We start from the raw sequence: 21,262 nt of genomic DNA on the forward strand, positions 1-21,262 counted from the left end.
CCTCTGTCCTCACTATTTATTTATTGACTGTATTTTTTAATAACAGAGAAAATAAAATAAACTATTAATGTACAGTACAGAGAGAATACTTCCTCCCCTCTCCATCTGTAGAGTAAAAGACAGCAGCAGTTTAGAAGCATAGATTTTGAGTAAACTGCAGATCAGATGTGTGAATACTAACATTACTAGTAATAATGTTATTGATCTGGTGCTGAGAAAACTGTGACAAAGGTGCCAGGTGAGATTTTCTGGGGAGGCTATTCCAAAACTGGGGTGCCACAACCACCAGGCACATGTTTTTGGGAGGGCATATGGGACAGCTGCTCGCGGTGGCAAATTTGAGGAGGTGGCATTGACATTGCTATCTGTGGTGCTGATACCAGTAGATGCCAGCACCTGTCAATCAAATAAGATATGTATTGCCACCATACCACACCTTGCTAGAACATCCTCATTGCGCTTTAGTTGGATAACAGTTGAGCCTAACCGCTCTGAAAGAGACTTTGCCTAAAGACACACTTAAAATTCCCACCAGAGAGTCCTTAAGTAAGGTGGTTTTTACTAAGGTATCTCTGGGCAATCTGCTTCTTCATTCCTCACACCATTCACTGATTAGAGAAATCAGTATTTAGAAATATATTTTTTAAATTTCTGCTTCTGGATAGGAAAAAAACCCATTTTTTCTTTCTTTTTAAATGCTATGGGAACGGTGTGTGAGCTTGTGTTCTGTGTTTGCAAGCTGCATTTGTTTTTACTTGACTAGAAGCTTTAAAAATACTTTTTATCTGGGGGCAGTTTTTAAAGCTCTGAGTCTTGTATGCTGTTTAACATTATTTTGGAAGGTGCATTTGTTTTGCTTGTTATATGGGAGTAGTTTTTAAGCTAGGTATGAGACTGTGTGCTGAAATTTGTTTTACTAAAAAAATATGATAGCCACTGCTCCAACCCACCTGCCCTGGCATCTAATTCTGGTGTACTGCTACCATTCTTATATGGTTGTTTATTATTATTTTTACTTCACATGCTTCTCAGACACTGAATATAGATTTAGAGACTAAGGCTGCAATCCCAACCCCCCCTTACCTGAAAGTAAGCACTATTGAATGCAATATGGCTTACATTTGAGTAGACATGGTTAGGATCGCTCTGGGCTTTGGGCTAGAAAGCTGCAGAACAAAATGAAATGCACTGAAATGTCCACAGCAAAAAGTGTCCAGAGCATATTCTTCTTCTTCTTCTTCTTCTTCTTCTTCTTCTTCTTCTTCTTCTTCTTCTTCTTCTGACATACCTACAGAACGGGGGATTTCTCCAACAAATTCTGGTAGTTGAAGTTTGACAAGGAGCTGAAAAATCTCCATTAGCAATAGTTTTCTCATATAATATGTGAAACAAATGGACTGTACTGTTACAGACTGTTCTGTTACATTTAAAGGTTAACTTGTTAAACTTAAAAGTGGGAGATTAATTGCAGGTGACAAGTAGGTGGCAAGTAGGCACTGTTGTTGAGACCCTCCAACTTTCTTGAAAATATGGATCAGGAGACACATAGCCCAAGGCTTTTCTGCACAGTGACTTGATTGGGTTAGCAGTTCAAGGCATGATCTCAAGAGAGAAAGGAATGAGGATGCCATTCTAACATCATACAAAGAACCGCCAGTTGTAAGTTGGTAGGGAATATTTGATCTAGAGGTAAACTACATGGTGTTTAATGTTATATTTATTTGCTATATTCTATTTGCCCTACTGCATGTAACCATTCTTATGTTAAAATCTCTTCTTAAAAAAACTACCCTTTTATCATTTAGCAAACTTTTAATATTGTTTCATCGACCCATCATTGTCTCCTTTAATGTACTACCCCACATCTAGTGTCAAGTCAGTGTCGCGATACCTGGGGGTATTCTCAGGGATACAGGGGAATTTTAGGCTGTCAGGTCAAAGCCAGCCAAAGGGTTACCATATTTTGAAGAGTAAAACAAAGAGGACTCTATGACAGCCATTCAAAGCAAACAAATGCAATTTGTCTCGAATTTACCCCAGAAAAAGAGGATGTGTCCTGGAAAAAGAGGACATATGGCAACCCTAAATTAAATAACTCTAGCACTTGGTGGAAGCAAAGATCTAAAAGGAATGATGGGCAAGCAGACAGGTACACTTTAACTAGGAAGGATCTTCCTTCAGGACCCAAGGAAGCTGGGGTATCATACGCACACACACCTTGACAGAGCCACAGCTGACTGATTCCTTTGAGAAAAGGAATAACAATTAAGGCAGTTTAAGGGTGCTTCAAGACTGTCGGTATTTTGCAGGAGAGAGTTCAAGCACATACAGGACTTTAAACTGGATTAAAGTGCTCTGTTTCCCTTAATAAAAACAATCCATATTTTAGAGAAAATGGGACTGTTTGTGTTTTGGAAAATAATGGCTGAACCCTTTGAAAAGTATAGAATGAACAAGTGGTCAACAGGAAGACACGTAAATATTGCGTAAGCAAATCAGGCTGGATGCTCGTTGCCATATAACCTCCTTACAAACAAATCAGGAGGAATGTTCAGTAATGACCGGATATAGTCTAAGCTTGTACAAACAAATCAGGATGAATGCTCAATAAACAGGTTGTTGGGAGAAGCCCTAAGTTTATAGTGCAGTGCAACAGTGAATAACATTTTGTTTTCATTCCAAGGGCCACATTATCTGATGAGGAACCTTCAGGAGGGGAGGCTACATGTCAGAGGTGGATGAAGCCAGAGATAAAAAGTGTGCAGAGTGATTATTATTGTTGCTATGGATTTGGAGGGAGCAAGGATCCCCTAAAATTCCTGGGTTTCTGGTTCTCCCCATAATTTCTGATATTAGTAAATGTAGTAAATTCCTCAGGAGCTGGGCTTAGAGGAATGCTATCCAAGAAGAAAGACAAGTGATTGTAGACCCTGACAAAAGGAGAGAGGTTCATCACCAGACATTAAAGGAGAAGGCTGCCAGGATTACAGGAAAAAAATGTGCCTTTTGAAGAAGGCTTTTGAAATGGAGATTGCCAGAGTGGCAGAGGGTAAGGGGATGCTGAAAGTGGAAGGGGAGGAGCTGTTTCTGGAAAGACTGATGGGCGGAAGGAGGGGGAACTAGGCGGAACTCCATGCAGTGCTGAAGGAAGAGGCTGCACTGAGAGACAAGTGGCCGTGACTGACAGCTGCTTTGGACTCAAGCTTGCTGAAGCTATGAGAGGAGTGAAGAGGTATACTCTTGGGGTGTAATGTTCTGTACCCCCGCTATTGAAGGCTTTAGGTGTAAGTATTTGTAAAATAAACCACATTTCTTAAAGACACCAGTCTCAATTCTGCTTTGATTTTGCAATGGAAACACAACTTAGAATGAGTGCTTAGAAACCCCTGGAATTTTGCTACTTCTCGGAAGTGCTGTGCAACACTTTTATTATTATTATATATTTCTCTGGCAGACTCAAGGCAGCTTACAGGTGAAACAAGAACAGCTAAAAACATAGGGGGCAACAATCATTAAAAAGCAATTAAACATTAATAGAAATAACACAGTCTATCATTCTATCAATCCATGTAAAGGTAAAGGTATCCCTGACCATTAGGTCCAGTCGTGGATGCCTCTGGGATTGCACACTTATCTTGCTCTATAGCCGAGGGAGCCAGCGTTTGTCCGTAGACAGCTTCTGGGTCATGTGGCCAGCATGACTAATCCGCTTCTGCAAACCAGAGCAGTGCATGGAAACGCCCTTTACCTTCCTGCTGGAGCGGTACCTATTTATCTACTTGCACTTGATGTGCTTTTGAACTGCTAAGTGGGCAGGAGCTGGGACCGAACAAGGGGAACTCACCCTGTTGTGGGGATTCGAACTGCTAACCTTCCGATCGGCAAGCCCTAGACTCTGTGGTTTAGTCCACAGCGCCACCTATGCCCCTCTACAATGTATTAAAAACATAGAGACAATCATAACAAAAACAGCAGGGCACCAACCCCTCATTAAAAGCAGCCAGTTCCCCAAAGCCTGTTGGAACAAGAAGGTCTTGCCACCTGCCAGCGGGAGGGAGCCCATTCAACTTTTCTAGGGAGGAATTCCAAAGTCTGGGAGCAGCCACTAAGAAGGCCCACGGTGATGGATGTGACTCTTACCCTTGTACAAGATGCTATTCGGTGGTACCTCAGGTTAAGTACTTAATTCGTTCCGGAGGTCCATACTTAACCTGAAACTGTTCTTAACCTGAAGCACCACTTTAGCTAATGGGGGCCTCCTGCTGCCGCCGCGCCGCCGGAGCACGATTTCTGTTGTCATCCTGAAGCAAAGTTCTTAATCTGAAGCACTATTTCTGGGTTAGCAGAGTCTGTAACCTGAAGCGTATGTAACCTGAGGTACCACTGTATACCAGTCACGCAAAAATTTGAGATTCCAATATACTCTCCATCACCCACACAACTCTTCATCCAGGTAAGCAAGACATGCTATCACAGTTGAAGATAGCTACAACTTATATTTGGTTGCCTAATTAATACATCTGAAACATGGGTATCACAGTTGAAGAACATTGCAGGACCTGAGGAGGGGGCACTAAGCAGAGCCAGTGAGAAATGCCCAGAGGGCAAGACAGAAACCCTAGAGGGCCACATCTGCATCCTGGGCTTGAGGTCCCCCATTCCTGGTGTAGAGATATGCCTTTTAAAATGAAACAAATAATGATGTTGATGTTTCTGTTCCCTTTCCCAAGCAGCAGGTTCCCTGAATTTCCTGTTCTTGGAATCTCTCCTGGGGAAGTTCAGCAGAACTACACCCAGGCACACCAGTTGGACATAACAACAAAGCAAATACTTTCAGAAATCAGATTCAGTGGCAAATTCCATCCTCCCAACAAGCTATCCCTTCGCTGTTTCCTTACACGACCCCTGTTTGTTCTTGTTCAGCTTCTCCACAGCTGTGACATAACGACAGGCTCTGGAAGAATTCTGCTTGTGGCAAGGCTGTGGAGGAGAATCTGCTTTGCATTAGCACTCCACCTATTTATCAAGTCCCTGTGCAGCAAACAACACATTTCCTTTCCTTTGCCTCCCCACTGCTGCTGTCTACCAAGCTGTGCTTCTAAGCACACTTACTTGGTAGGGAGCTCTGCGGAAATCAGCACACCATAGAATTGAGCTGCATGTTTTGCACAATGCGGGTCCTTAACATGCTTGGTATATAAAAGGTCTCTGGCCTCCACAGGCAGGACTGGGCAAATCCCTGGTGAGATGCTGCCTGCCATTGTAGACTGCAGTAAGCAATTTTGGATCAATGGTCTGGCTCAGTGTAAGGCAACTTCCTTAATTGCTCATTTTGAACTGAACCACTTCAGGTGCTTGTGTATGTCTATCATATTTTTCATGCTTCCCTGAATGTGGCACATCAGGGTGGAGGGGAGAGAAAGATGCACTTAGCCTTTCTCTCCCTGATTTGTTTTCTTCATGCATAAAGTGTGTGTGAACACACAAAAATGCTGATCATCAACTATAGTATACAACTATAGTATACAACATTATTTTAATAGGTCAGTTGGCTGAAATGTTCTATGATATAATGGGTTGTATTCAATTAGGTTTTACTCAGAGTAGGTATACTGAAACTAATGGACCTAACTTAATAATGTGCATTAATTTCGGTGGGTCTACTCTGAGCAAGAACTTGTTTTATTTGGTTTAGCTGACCATTGGGGGTTTTTTTTATTCTCATAAGTGGGGCAGACAATCTATACCAGAAGTGTTTGCCAGGAATATACACTCTCATTCTACTGGAACTCCAATGAAGCTCAGTGTGGGAAGATTAGGGGCAGGCAAAAGGAAATACTTCTCAGTACAGTGCATTGTATAGAATTCACTCCCACCAGATAGCCACACTTGGAAGAGTTGTCTGGTTGGCCACTTTGAAAACAGCGTTCTGGACTAGGTGGACCTGAGCACAACAAAGACTTCAGTACCTCTCCTCTATATGCTCTTTTATCTAGGGTTTCAACCCAGGTATTTGCCCTGTCTGTGAGAGAAAGAAGAATCTCTCTCTAAAAACTGGTGGTCACCCTCAGCAGTTTTGAAAAGCATTGTATCAAAAGCAATATTGAAATAAATCTGTTGCCTGTTACAGTAGTTCGAAGCATCTTTTTAGTTCAGTCTTTCTTTTCAAAAAAAGGGACGCTGGTGGCGCTGTGGGTAAAACCTCAGCGCCTAGGACTTGCCGATCACATGGTCGGCGGTTTGAATCCCCACGGCGGGGTGCGCTCCCGTCGGTTGGTCCCAGCGCCTGCCAACCTAGCAGTTCGAAAGCACGTCAAAGTGCAAGTAGATAAATAGGTACCGCTTACCAGTGGGAAGGTAAACGGGGTTCCGTGTGCTGTGCTGGCTCGCCAGATGCAGCTTGTCACGCTCGCCACGTGACCCAGAAGTGTCTGCGGACAGCGCTGGCCCCCGGCCTACAGAGTGAGATGAGCGCACAACCCTAGAGTCTGGCAAGACTAGCCCGAACGGGCAGGGGTACCTTTACCTTCTTTTTAAAACTATCAATCTGATTAAAGGAGGATGGGCAGCATGGGGCTGCATGGGGCCCTTGGACCAATTTAATGTGGGTGGGAATAAGGTTGTAAAACAAGGGAACAAAAGATGACAGGGGGCAGGGAGAGAGGGAGGAAAGAAGGGAAGGAAGGAAGGAAGGAATAGTGCTCCACCTACGGTACTTTGGGGTCTGGCTCCACCTACCACTAGCTTTAGCCCCGCTCACAACTGCCCTGATAGCTTACCCCTAAGGAACTGTGGCCTTCAATAGAAAAACGTTTCCCTACTCTGGATTAAACATTGCTTTTCCTACTTCTAGCTGGAATAGCAGTGGGTAAGATAAGCATCTTGGATGGCATACTATATACAAAAGCACAAAACTTCCCTAATTCAGTCTGGGCTGATGTTGTGCCATGAGTTCCATATGATACCTGTGGGAGGAAAATATGAATCCCTGTGACCCATGTGTGTGGGGTAAATAAGAATTGGATGGGTTCCTGTATTCAAAACGCAGGGCTAAACTCACTCCCCAACAGAAGAGAACCCCCAGCAACAGAGTTTAAACTCTAAAGTAATGTGGGAATGTAGGCTATTAAACCCTTTTCATTTCCTGTTTAGTTGCATACAGCACTCCTCTCTTTCTACCCCTATTACAATGAACCAACCAGACACTGGTAAGTATGTTTCAAATGCTGTACTTACAAAATGTCCCAAAGTTCAGATTCATTTATTTATCCATGCAGCAGCAAGAATGCAGAATACTCTTGAGGAGAAAATACAGGAAGACAGGTTGAAACACATGTTTTCTTAGTCAGTTACATGGAGCTGAGAGAGTAAGAAAGAGAAGCAGCTTCAGTTACTCCCCCATGGTGATGAGGGGGTGTGACCTAGCCAAGTCTAGGAACAGAATTCTACGGTCTTAATCCCTTCAAACACTAACTGACACACATGCGTAATTATGTTTGACTGCAATTTCCCATGTTATTATCATCATCAACATAATCAATTAAACAATTAAAATTATTTGAAAATTAAAACTAAAATTAAAACTGATCTGCTTGGGGGCTTCCCCAAAGAGGCATCTAGTTGGCCACTGTGAGAACAGGGTGCTGGACTATTGGCCTGATCCAGCAGGGTATTCTTGTGTTCTTATGTTATTACTTATTTGTCTTATTGAAATGCAGTGTATTATTGAGTTCTTATTACTGAATTCTTTTTGAAATGCTTTTTGAAATGAAATGGCAGTAGATAGTTACAGAAATTAATAATAATAATAATAATAATAATAATAATAATAATAATAATAATTTTACCAAAAAAATGCTTTGCTGAACTGAACCTTACCGCACAGGCACACACTCAGTGACAATGTCTAGCTGGCCTCCAATAGTTTTCAGGAATGAACCACCACCTCTGGCTATTTCTGCTACAAGTGATGCCCTCTGAGCTTCTGCAGACATTTAGTTGCCTTTGATGAAATGGGTTACATGCATAGCAGACACACAGATCAATTTAGCAACAGCAAACCTGGCAAAAAACACATTCCTCGCTTCAGCAAGACTCCCCTGGTGGGTGTCTATGTGTCTATGTAGATCCCTGTTCATTACACTGTTCAGTCCAGGTGGGCAATCCTCTTGACCAAACACACATCACTAGAACCTGAAAGTGTGGGCTAGGGTTTCCTAAAAAGACTGAGTGTGTATTGCAGTAATTTTAAATACATTTATACACTGAATTTAGCAACACCAGCTCAGTTTAAGCATTGTCTGTATCAGGCCATCTCTTGCCTTGCCATTTTTAAATTGTGTGTAATGTATCTAATGTATTTTGTGTTCTCATTTTGCATTTTTATGTTGTGAACCTCCCTGTGATATGGCGATGGGGGGGCAGAACCCCTGGCTTTGGGAAACCTTGGTCTAAACAATGCATCAGTTTACAGTTTTGTAGATATCTGAGTTGTACAACCGTGAATTATAAAAATGAAGGCTCTCATCCCACTCCCAAGGTAGACGTGACTAGTTATGCTAATAAATTGAAGAGCTGATCCTGTTAACAAAAGCCAGGTTCTGTTCAGCAAGCAAACAGCTTGGCAAGCTGCTAGGAGCATTAACCACAGTTACTGAGTTTATCCCACTGAAGATCTGTTTTCTCCCCATCTCTGTTAGGAAAAGAGTTTTAGCCTGGCACAAACCGCTTTTGTTATTTGAGAATATGTGCTTGAGCCAAGTTGAAAGCAAATATATTTCTGGTTACCTTTTGCAGCATAGAGACAAATAAAGTAGGAAAAGGTTAGGTGGGTGTGAACAAAGGTTGTCAAGATCAGGCCCAGGATAGAGGTAATACAAGATCAGGGGTGAAGCAGGAGACTTGAAAACAAAAGGTCAGAGGGAGATTTCACAGGTGAACAAAGTATCTGTGTAGCTGTGTAGAACAAGTATATATTCCTATTTATTTGAAAGGAAGATGAATTATGGGACCTCTGTGACTACCAAGAGGTTTATACTGTTTCTACCTATATTCACAAACCTCCCTCTATCCTCCATCTAGACACCCAAGAATCATTATCAAAGTCCAAGGACACATTCATGCCAGGCCAAAACGCTTGGGGCGTGAAGCAGGGCTGTGGCTTGGGGAGGCATGAGGCCTGGAGAGAGTCCCATGGGTCAAACAGAGAGAGTTCTGAAGGCCTCATTTGGCCCACAGACCTGAGGTTGGCCACACTTGGTCCAAGCAATGCAATTTCTTTTCTTCTTCTTTTTTCTGTCCAGCCTTTGACTTCTTCCAAGCAAGTTTAAAATTTTGCGTATGCTTGTATTTTTTTCCAATATTGCCACTCAAGGTTTGAGCAAAATGTTGCATTCAGAATTTATATTTACATTTGAGTGCTTTTAGGCTTGTTGTTACATCTCGACAGTTTTGCAGATGCCAAAAGGGGATGTTTCTTTTGCTGTTTGATGCTGTATCATTTAGTATTAGCTGGTTATCAAACACTATCACCATTGCATATTAGCTGTTAAAGGTAAAGGGACTCCTGACCATTAGATCCAGTCGTGGCCGGCTCTGGGGTTGCAGCGCTCATCTCGCTTTACTGGCCGAGGGAGCCGGCGTACAGCTTCCGGGTCATGTGGCCAGCAGGACTAAGCCGCTTCTGGCAAACCAGAGCAGCGCACAGAAACGCTGTTTACCTCCCCACCGGAGCGGTACCTATTTATCTACTTGCACTTTGACATGCTTTCGAACTGCTAGGTTGGCAGGAGCAGGGACCGAGCAACAGGAGCTCACCCTGTCACGGGGATTCGAACCGCCGACCTTCTGATCAGCAAGCCCTAGGCTCTGTGGTTTAACCCACAGCACCACCCGCGTCCCTATGTTAGCTGTTACACACTGTCAAATGCCAATAAGGGTGAATGGCACATTGTCCCACCAACCTGAGCCAGTCTCACCTTGCTTTTCTACTTGCTTGCTTTTCTGCTTACAGCCAAGGGAAGACTCTGCCTGTCATAAGTGCTGGTTCACTTATTGTTAGTCTCCTTGCCCTCCACCCTGCCAGTCCTAATAGGCACCAGTAACTACTGCGGTGACCATGGAATTACAGGACCTGAGTGCTGTGTCCAGGTCAGGATACCAGGAGTCCAACATTTTGTGTAGAAAGTGGTAGGGATTCTGCAGACCACCCTAGAATTCATTCCACACTCTGAAGGGTCTAAAATCTCATATTTAAGAGCACTGGTATGCTATTTTTCTTTTTCTAAAAATAAAAATATGATTCTGATTGCTATATCTAATTTTTTTTTATTATTTGTTCCAAAGAAGATAAGTTTAAGGTTTCTACCATTGTTCTTTAACAAGAATATCAGAAAATGGAATTCCTAGAGAAGAAAAAGCCTCTCAACTCAGATAAAGAAAACAGAGTTTGACTCAGAAATGTGTGAGACAAGGTTTTATAAATGCCACAAACAAACACAAATCCCCTTTCTAAGAACTGCACATTGACAGTTTTCTACATTGTTATTAGCCAGATCGTGATTTTAGATACCTCTTTTCAAGGTTCTGTATTTCAATTGACTGTTGGCAGATTTCCCCCTGAAACCATCGTGAGAATCTGGCTGGACATTGATTTGTAGCAGACCTTCAAAACACCAAGTTTCAAACTCAACCCACCTACAATGCCCAAGTCCTTTACAAAGCTCGTTCTCTGACTCATTTAAAGCGCCCCCTCACAGTTTTCTCAAGCTGCTTGTAATTCAGAAGTGCAATATTTCTACTTTTACCTCATTTGTGTAATGCTTGAGTGCCAAACTGACATACACACACACACACAACTAATGTGCCAGTTTCAGATTCTCTAAACTTTTCATTTTAAATTCATTTTGGCCCATTTACATATTAGTGTGCAATACAATGGAAATTTGTAATAAAAAAAAACACATATTTCTTCTAATATAGGCAACTTTGCAGCAGTGTTCCCCCATCTTATGGATTTATGCATCCAATGAACAGGGTGGGAGATTCAGGAATGACAAAAGGAAGTACTTCCTCATAAACAGCACAGCTGAATTATGGAAATCACTACCACAAGGTAGAGCTCAGTTGGCAGAACATGAAACTCTTTATCTCAGGGTCATGGATTTGAGCCCCACCTTGGGTGAAAGATTCATGCATTACAGGGAGTTGGAGTAGATGGTCCTCATTGTCCCTTCCAACTCTACAGTTCTATAATTATGTAATTCTATATCCTGATGGCCACAAATTTGGATGGCTTTAAAAGTGGTGTAGACAAATTCATGGAGGTCAAGGCTACTAATATTTGCTGGATATTTGCCTGCCCAGAGAATATACGAATTCAAAATATGCAGAGGAGAATTTTGGAGGAGCTGCTCCAATGAGAACATCAGACAATTGGGTGGTGGGACTCTCTTTTATTTCACCAGGAACAATATTTCACTTAGTCTCTTGTCCCGAGCACCATCTTTTGCAAAACAGCCTAGAGTCTATTTAATGCTGGGCAAAGGAGTCTATTTAATGCTGGGCAAAGGAAGTTCCATATCACAAGAAACAATGGCCGGAATTCCTCTATCTGTGACGACTCCTGGCGCTCAGGCCCCTTCCCGTCTCCTAAGTATACACAAAGTCCCACTCCCCACTTTTGACTTCTGCTGCAGCCCCAGCTATTAAAGATGCTTTATTCTTAAAAATCTTCCTGCGGGCAGGATTTTGTTTTTTAATATTAAAAAACCCCCTTTCCTTTCTGAAAGGTGTTCAAGGTGAAAAGTTAACAATAAAGAATAAGGAAAGGGAATAACAACCTCTTTGTAGTAAATTTGACCTTGACTGTTTTCAAAAACACACACACTTGGATTTCTAATCTAATAAGGGAAGTGCATCAGTGAGCTGATTATTCCTCTGTGATAAATCTAATTGCAGCTATTTAGCTACTGTCCCCCTCTTGTTCTCCTAATCTAAGGGGGGATGTGAGGGTATAAAGAAAGGAAAAAAATGTGAACCAAGTTATGCAAAGGCTAACATTTTAATCAGTAACAACCAAGTGTCTTGTGGGACATTAAAGACTATGCATTATGGCATAAGATCCCATTTATCATTAGGCCACCATCAGTCTTTATGGTGCCAAAATAGTATTTGCTGTTTTTGCCACAGGAGACTAGCATGGTTACTACCCCTCTGGAATCTGCAGCCATTGAATTGTTCTGCAAAATGTAAGAAACTCAGGCTTCTTAGACATCTCACCAGAGGAGTTCATCCGATTATTCCCTTTAAATGAAACGTCATTGACAACTCCCATAAAACTCCTCCAGCAGCCAAAGTATTTAGGCATCCCCAGCCTTTTTTCCCACCCACTGGCTGAGGGTGGCTGCATGTTTAGTGTAACCTTGCAGTCTCTGTGGCAGGATGCAAGGCAAGATGTGGTGGCCCTTGGCAAAACTACACATCCCTGGTCTACTTGCAGCCTGGCACTGGGGTGGGTAGGGTGCCTTCCCTCCTTGGAGCTTGCAACTGCCAAAGTATCATCAGCAGACACTCATTTGATCTTGTGCCTGTCTTCTGCCCTGCCCCCTGCAACAGGGTTCCCCTCCCTGCCTTTTTGGCCAGTTAGACTTTTCAACCTTTTTGGGTCCTTGGCTTCCTTGACCAACTACATTATTTCTGTGGTGCCCCTGTGGGGCTCAGGAGCCCAGTTATGTCAACCCTTGCCTGCAGAGCTGGCAGTCCCTCACCCTTTTTAGAGCATCCTTCTTTGTGGAGTGTTACCTCAGCCTTCTCTCCTCTCCCCTCTCCTTGGGAGTCCTCTGAGCAGTCTCTGCTGCTACGAAAAGCTAGGTAGGCCTTTGGGAGACAGAGCCACAAGAGGGCATCAGAGGATGGAGGGAAGGAAGGAGAGATGGAGGCCACTGTTGCCCGTGGCACCCCGGTCACAGCACACTGATTGAAAACCACTGATTGGGGTATTGGCATACCCTCTAAGTGTCCCGATCTTCCAGGGACAGTCCAAGAATTATGAAAGCTGTTCTGGCTTCGGATTTGATCTCAGAATGTCATGGATCTGGAAACAAAACCTTATGAGGAATGGTTGAAGGAGCTGGGTATGTTTAGCCTAGAAAAGAGGAGACTGAGAGGAGATATGATAGCCATCTTCAAATATCTCAAGTGCTGTTACATGGAAGAGGGAACAATGGCTTCAAATTACAAGAAAGTTGATTCCAAGTAAACATCAGGGAAAACTTTCTGACAGTAAGAGCTCTCCAACAGTGAAACAGTCTGTGTCGGGAGGTTGTGGACTCTCCATCCTTGAAGGCTTTTAAGCAGAGTTTGCATAAAAATGCATATATTAGGGGGGAAATAGCATGTAAAACTGCTTTATCCTTGGGAAATTGCTTGCAAAATATGTAAAATGCTGGTGAATTTTAATAAGGACTATCACTATCATTACAAACTGATACAGAAATATGGAGGACTGGACTTAAGATTGGAAAAAAGGAACAATTGAGAGAAACAAAAATCAACCAATTTACCCATCCCATGACACAGCACTACTTTCTATTGGAGATCTTAGTGCTGGGGAATTTGCTAAGGAGCAAGCTCTGGCACTAAACCCTGAGAATAAACTTGGAGGCGGAGCAAACCCACAATTAAAAAAGGATCAAGTAACAGTTCCTTTTGAAGATACAGTGACTATGCACTCCAAAGAGCCTGAGATATGTGGAGTGATAACAGCAGCGCCCTGTGGTTGACTCGCAGCCCTGTCCAGAAGCAGGTGCTAACTTGCATTGTATGCAAAAATAGTGGAGGCGTCGCTTGTGTGAGTTTTGGGTGCTGGTTTCTAACTGATCCAGTGGTGCATGTATTCCCCTGCCACAAATTATGAAAGCCTGAGAACTTGGCGGCCATGGGGACATCTTGGCAGCTGCAGTTAGTTCACTGGCCCACTTATTTATGGCCTTGCTGCTTGAAGGCAGAACCAGATGTCCAGTCCCTGAGTTCTATAGACTGAAACTCTCGTTTGCATCAGCTTCTCACTAAATCCAGAGGCCAAGTGATTAAAAACAGAAAGAGAAAGCTAGTTGGTGCATCTCACCCAGGGCAGCCATCTGCACTGTACATTTAAAGCAGTATCATGCCACTATGAACACTCGTTGTTAGGTGACAACCCCCATTCCCCTCACAGAGCTACAATTCCCTGGCAAGAGAGATTTACTGTTAAACCACTCTGAGAACTGTAGCTCTGTTTTCATTCATATAAACATTTTTTTTTATTTCCTGCAAATGCACACTTTTGGGTGCTGCTGTAGGTTGAAGAAGTGTGGATAGCTGTGTTTCAGTCTGCATATTGGTTCCAGAAGTGTGAATTAGGCAGGTTTGCCTTAAAACGCAAATCAAACAAATTCATCCCCCACCTCAAAGACTGATGTAGCTTCATATGACATAGGAACAGGGCTGTTCCCATTTGCAAGGACACTGAACTCTTAAGGCAGTGTGGTGTAGTGGTTAGAGTATTAGACTAGCACCTGGGAGACCAGGATTCAAATCCTCACTCAGCCAGGAGGCTCCCTTGATGATTTTCGGCCCATCACTCACTCTCGGCTTAACCTATCTCAGAGTTGCTGTGAGGATAAAATGGGGAGGAGAATAATGTATGCCACCTTGAGCTCCTTGGAGGAAATGGAGGGATATAAAAGCAACAAATACATAAAAAAATCAGCTCAGGCCACAGCCTCAGAAGTACATGTGCCATGGCTGTAAAGACCAACAATGACTGACAACTTTCAAAGATGTTATTTAATGAAATGCTGACTGAAAACAAATCAAACCAAAATTCATGCAAACTAAATTATTCAGGAGCATTTGATCCAATTGATATTCTGTTTCCAAGCCTAGATGCAGAAATCAGATTTCCCTATAATGTAATTAAAAGCAATAACAACAACCTGACATTACTGTGTATAATAGATATTCCTTACAGTCTCTAATAACTGACACCGAAAATAAATTACTGATACTATAGTGATAGGATAATTCATAGTATGGATAGACTGAACGAATAGAAATACAAGGCAGAAGAGGGCACATAAGGGACAGGGCCTTAGTTCAAGGGTAGAGCAGCTGCTTTGCATGTAGAAGGTCCCAATAACATTCTCCAGTATTTTTTTAAAAGATACGGGGGAAGGTGAGAGGAATGATACCTGAGACCCTGAAGAGCAGTTGCCAGTCAGAGTAGGCAGTAGGGCTAGCTGATTAACAAATGGCCTGACCAGGAATACAGCTGCTCCCCCAGAAGAGGTTAGATCAGAGGGGATGGCAGGATTTATTTGCATTTGTGTTTTAGGGGAACCAAGTTAATCTGGACTTCCTGAATTTATAAGCATACTGAAAAATGGCTACTCTTGAAATTCACACTTCTCCAAATTTTGCAGTGCAATATCCAAAGCTCAAAGTATATTAGGGTAAGCTAACACAAAAATGCTTACATTAGCAAAAAAAAAAAAAAAAAAAAAAAAGTACAGAAATGTAGTACAATAGGCACAATTGTTTGCAGAGGTGAATGCATGAGGTAAAATTGTGTACAAAGTACATATAGTAGGAGAAATGCACAAAAATGTGCCGAGATAGAAATTTCATGTTTGCTTAAAAAAATTAAAATGTAAAGTTACTTGGAAAAAGATTTAAATGCAAACTAAGAGAAACCAAAATTGTCCAATTCTGGAGAGAACTCACAGCATGATAAAATAATCCTTTCTCTCTTGTTTTTGAGTTCACAACTCTCCTGTGCCTGGTTCTTTCATTTCCATTTCACCCTGAGGTGCAGTCTTACAAGATTGCAAGCGGTTTCCCATCTTTATTTACCCAGAAAAGTTAAAACAACCGTTCTGTTTTCCACATGAAAAAATGGGAGATGTATTTTGAGACTCCATCTTTTCTCAAGAGTCTATTTTAACCATAACATCTTCTAAAACCCAGTACCTGGGTATAAACAAGCAGCCAATCAATGTGGTCCATTGGAGGGAGGGATTAGCAGAGAAATGTGAAAATTCCTGGCATGCTGGATTGGTAGTTATGAAGATTATTCTCGGCTCATGAGTCACTTTTAAAGGGTGTTTGTATCAAGCCTCGGTCTCAGTGAAGACGATCATGCCAAATCATGCTCTCTACCTCTAATTTGTAAAAGCCGGCTTTTCTATTAGAAACATCTTCTCCAACTGAGAATATTGCAGCCTTGCAGGGGGATATGCAATACATCAGGGGTGGGGAACCTGTGGCTATCCAGAACATCTGGGAGAGATGCACAGGTTTCTCATTCCTGTGTCACATGGTAAGGAAGTGCTGCAGACTGAGGTGAAGAAACAACATCAAGGAGCAGAAGGACACACTGATGATCTAAACCAACAAGGAAGGTCGTCATGTGGAAGGCAGATCCACTGAGTTCATGGACTAGCCACAGTCTATCAACCTAACTGATCTTGTGGGGTTCTTGTGGAGATAAAATGGGGAGAAGGATGGGGAGAGAACAATGTACACTGGGATGAAACAACGTACTCCTGGGAGGTATGGAGTAAATGCCATAAATAAAAGAGTGGCTTGCCTATATTAAAAACAAAACCTAAAAATGCAGGAAAGAGTTTGAAAGGAATATCCTTGACAGGGAAAGCCCGCGAGGTCTTCCCACATTCACCAAAAGCATAATCTTAATCCCTGATCCTGTGACATGCAGTGAAACATATAGTTGACAAAAATATGTGTTGGGCAAATCCCTCACCCATGTGCCCAACACCACTTGACTGGCTGCTTTTCACAGGGGTGGGGAATCTCAGTGCAATTATATCATGTTAGGACAAGCCTAAAGCACCCACTTTTACCTATTTTCAAGGTGCAGTTCTGCATGCCAAATCTGAGTGCCGGAAAACAAAGATAAAACTCCCAGTTGTTGTATTTAATCATAGTTTCAAATACCTGTTGCAGCTCTGGAGCCAAAGACACATAAGCTCTTCAAGCACTTTTCTCACAGCTTCCATGCATCCAAAGGCCTTAATCGAGATCTTCCCTGAGGCATCCTATCCTGTCATCTCTTTAAAAGAGCCTCAGAAGATCCCCACCCTTTTCCTCCCTCAACTGTGGTAAACACAACATGAATGTAGTTGCATGAATTCTGACAAGTAAAGAGCACCAAACTCCCTTTTCCTGTGAGGAAAAATGAATGATGGAGCCAATGTGGCTTGCAAGAGATGCAACCACATCACTGCAGAGATTTGTTAGTTTTCTCAGCGACAGCAAGAAAGATATAGTTCCAATTCCAGCAGTGGCCCCTTTGAAAGGTTCCTGGACACAGACAGTGCATGGGGATCAAAGCGCAACTCCTTAACCCTGGCAGATGTTGAGTGAGAATTCCACTTAAGACAGACAGGAACAGGCTTTGAGTATTTCATTCTGATTGGGAAGGCTGCCGAAATATAACCAAAGTGGCCTTTGGGGATGAATTCCACAGCTGAAGCCATTATTTTTCCTCTTCATGCATTCCCTGTTCAATGCACAATATGCATTGTCCCTGCTAGGAAATTAGGACACTGCATTGTGTTTGTGGGCAAATAACACAGGGGGGAGGATTGTATTCAAAAATAGATGCAAGGAGACCTAACAGACCCACAGCTGATCAGTGTTTTGCACAGATGGCATAATTAAAATTTATGGCAGGAAAAGGTGGGGGGATTCTATGGGCATTCCTACAGAGAAGAAGAAGAAGAAGAGTTTGGATTTGATATCCCGCCTTTCACTCCCCTTCAGGAGTCTCAAAGCGGCTAACAATCTCCTTTCCCTTCCTCCCCCACAACAAACACTCTGTGAGGTGAGTGGGGCTGAGAGACTTCAGAGAAGTGTGACTGGCCCAAGGTCACCCAGCAGCTGCATGTGGAGGAGCGGAGACTCGAACCCGGTTCCCCAGATTATGAGACTACCGCTCTTAACCACAACACCACACTGGTGGGGCATAATAAAGATTGTGCACATGCCTGGCATTTCAGAAACTCGTGTCATGATTTTGCAGTAAAGCAAGTGTTGGAATCCAGGAGACAAAGTGTAACCACCTAAACACCCTACTATTCATCCACTCCCAACTACTAAAGGAGGAAGGATGGGATCATCATAGTCATCTTTTATCAGTCTGTGCATAACATAATTTGCCAGACAAGGATTCCTCCTAATTTTGGGAGGTGTGGTACAGATGAATTAACCAATATTGTAGCTTCATGGCTCATTCTTTTCCCGCTATTTTTTAAAAAAGATAAATGCTGGGAAATGGAAAACAAAAGGGCTGTTTTTGAACGTATGAACCTGCCTTCTACTGAGTCAGACCACTGGTCTGTATCTTCCCATATACATAAAAATCTAAGTCTGTCATCATGCTGTGCAGTACATATGGTCACCAATAGGTGAGGATGCCAACTCCAGCACAATAAATACCAGGCATCAGAGTGAGAAAGAATCATTGGGGGTGAGCATTTAACTGAGGGTGGTGGAGCTGCTTCACAGACCGCTTTAGCAAGCCACTTTGTGAATTACAACTCCACCCATTAAATGCAGCTGCAACGAGGGTTTGGGGATTGGAGTGAGCTGTGAGAGGAGGGGGAGGATGGGCTAGGGGAGAGCTTTAAGGGGATAGGTGAGGGGTTGGGTAAAGTGTAATGGAGTGGGAACTGGTCATGTGAAGGAGAAGGTGGGGTTTGTGAGGAGAGCAAGCAGAGATGGAGCCCTTAGACGTTTAATTTCTTTTTCTTCTTTGACAGGCTGCATATTTTCTAGCTCTGGGTGGCTGCCCTGTGGCCCTCCAGATATTACTGAACTACAACTCCCTGCAACTGTGGCCAATAGAAGTGATGAGAGTTGTAGTTCAGCAAGTTCTGTCAGCCCAAAGGTGCTTTAAGTAGAGATGTCAAGGAAGTAGCAGAAAGAGGAGATGGGTCTAGATGCTTGAGAAAGAACAGTGAGTGTCCTTTTACTATCCTTGGGAACTCTCCAGATGAAGCCTTCTGTCACCTGGAACTGGGTGTGTGCAGAGCAGCTGATTGGAGTGCTGAATGGGACATAATTGTGGGCAGCTTGAGGAAGCTCCATTACGCCTGGGTGCCTGCTCACAGACCCAAGTGAGAGAGTCTAGGGTGGCACTATCAGATTCCAGGAACCCTTTTGGGGGTGATCTGTGAGTTTGTTTGAGCCCTGGGTGAGAATCAGGGTAGCTGGGTGTCCGACTCTGAGGGCCAGGGGACTGAGAGCATTGAGTGGGGAAGTGTGTCAGAAAAAGGATTTAATATTCATTTATTAGTAATTTGTATTAATAGTTTTTTGGGGGTATTTGTTGTTAGGTTTTATGTGCACTGCTTGCAGATTTTTTTATATATATTGCCCAAATAAATAAACCTCAAACTTTAAATATGTATAGCCCGTGCTTTACAACTGAGCTATGGTAGGTTTACTAAAATCAATAAATTCTCAATGGCATCATTTCCACCCAAGGGAAATTATATACAGGTTGTTTGCAGGAGCATAGGAAGTTTACTTATACCAAGGTGGAATCTACACACATATAAAAACTGTTCTAAAAATGCTTTTTTAAAAAGCGTTTTTAAAAATATATTGAATTTTCCATAAAGCTCACCATCGCCATCAAGTGTAACATTGTGTATTGCACTTAAAACACGCTTAAAACGTTTTATTTGCAGCTATATAGATGAGTCCCAAGTCAGGATGTTGTTGCATCCAGTTCAATATTTCCTATACTGACTGGCAGGAGCCCTCCAGGATTTCTCTTAGACCTACCTGGAGATGCCGGGAATTGAACCTGGGACTTTCTACATGCTCTGCCACTGAGCTACAGTCCTCCAATGGTGAGCTGCTTTTCCCAGCCCACATTTGCTGCCAAATATCACTCCTTTTAGCCAGTGTGCTAATGGGCACAATCCAGTATAAAATAACACCAAGTTGGATACTATAAATATACCAAGCTTTTTATAGACCCATATCCAGGTGCTTTTTTTTCTCAGAGAGGCCCTCCTTCTCATTCTGCAGAGTGGAACCCTGTTTCTATGCCCCCCAAAGACCTACCTCACTGGCAACACTGCCTTGAGGTCTAGCTAGTCCCAAAAAGAGCTAATCTGAAACTGTACTTGATAATTTTGGAGTACCCAGCACATGTCCTCAAAATTATTCAGTTTTAACTTAGCCTTTTCTCAATTAGATGCAGAGATGAGGCAGCAGCAGGGCTGTAGAGATGTCCACCCATCACTTGGTTGGAGATGGAATAGAGCAGCAGTAAATTCAAGGCTGTATTGTGTGAGCACCAGCAGGCCTAATCTGGCACTCCTGCCAGCACATCTTTGCAGCCCTGACCTTGCTGCCTTCCTGCCCCAGCCACATCCAGGTAAACTGCAGTGAAGTCAGCAACAGAAAGAGGTATCCCTGGCTCAAAGTGGACAGAGATCTATCCATTTTGAATAAACCCCAGTCTTCCATGGTACAGTCCAGAATTCTACCACCCAGGATGCTACAACTTTATTCTGTTTAACATGCAGATACGCTCTGTTATTACACTATGGGCCGTGTGTGTGTGTGTGTGTGTGTGTGTGTGTGTGTGATGTAGCTACATCTCAGAAGCTAAGCAGATGTGGGTTCTGCTGTGAGTCTCCCCACACTTGGAGCAACTTGAAAAAAGGGAGGGGTCCGAATGCAACAGACAAAAATGTGTCTCTGTTTACAAAAGTACCATACCCAAAATAGCCACATCTTCTCAGAAATGAAAACTATTCCAAGGGCTAAAAGGTTAGATGATTCTCTTGGATTCTTTTCTTGAACCAGCTCAGAATTATGTTTGAAATGCATATTGGGGTGACATCATTGTTTATGTTTGCCTGGATGCCTTCTAATTGCAATAGCAGAAACATTTTCTCAACTAGCCAAATCTCCCCTCCCATTCTCCCTACCAGTGTCATGTCCAGAAAAAGTCATTTAAAAGTTCCCAGCTTTTCAAATATCTGAGAGTGAGAGATAAGAGGGTGTGATTCAGGGAAAGTTATCCAGGGCTTCTCTTCTTCTCTCCATGCTCCTCCCCAGCAAACACAGCAGCCATGTGCAGCCCTAGAACAATGTGTTGCTCTCTTTAGATAATAACAACGTGCTTGCATCTGGGAAACTTGTCCTGATCCAATTCACACTGCTTATCTTTGGCTAGGTC

General features: G+C 42.8%; 1 protein-coding gene and 1 long non-coding RNA gene across 4 annotated transcripts in view; both read right to left on the reverse strand.

The window, feature by feature from the left end:
- LOC310836598 (vascular endothelial growth factor receptor kdr-like) overlaps positions 1–21,262 on the reverse strand; it is a 193,094-nt gene that overhangs the window by 148,423 nt on the left and 23,409 nt on the right. The window lies entirely within an intron of this gene.
- Positions 1,224–5,566, reverse strand: LOC310836882. Its single transcript, XR_014560296.1, has 2 exons — positions 4,382–5,566; positions 1,224–4,154 (listed from the first exon to the last, which is right to left on the reverse strand). It is a non-coding gene; the product is annotated as an uncharacterized lncRNA (long non-coding RNA).

Source organism: Podarcis gaigeae (assembly GCF_964106915.1).
Source record: "Podarcis gaigeae genome assembly, chromosome: Z".
In the NCBI taxonomy this organism is placed as follows: domain Eukaryota; kingdom Metazoa; phylum Chordata; class Lepidosauria; order Squamata; family Lacertidae; genus Podarcis; species Podarcis gaigeae.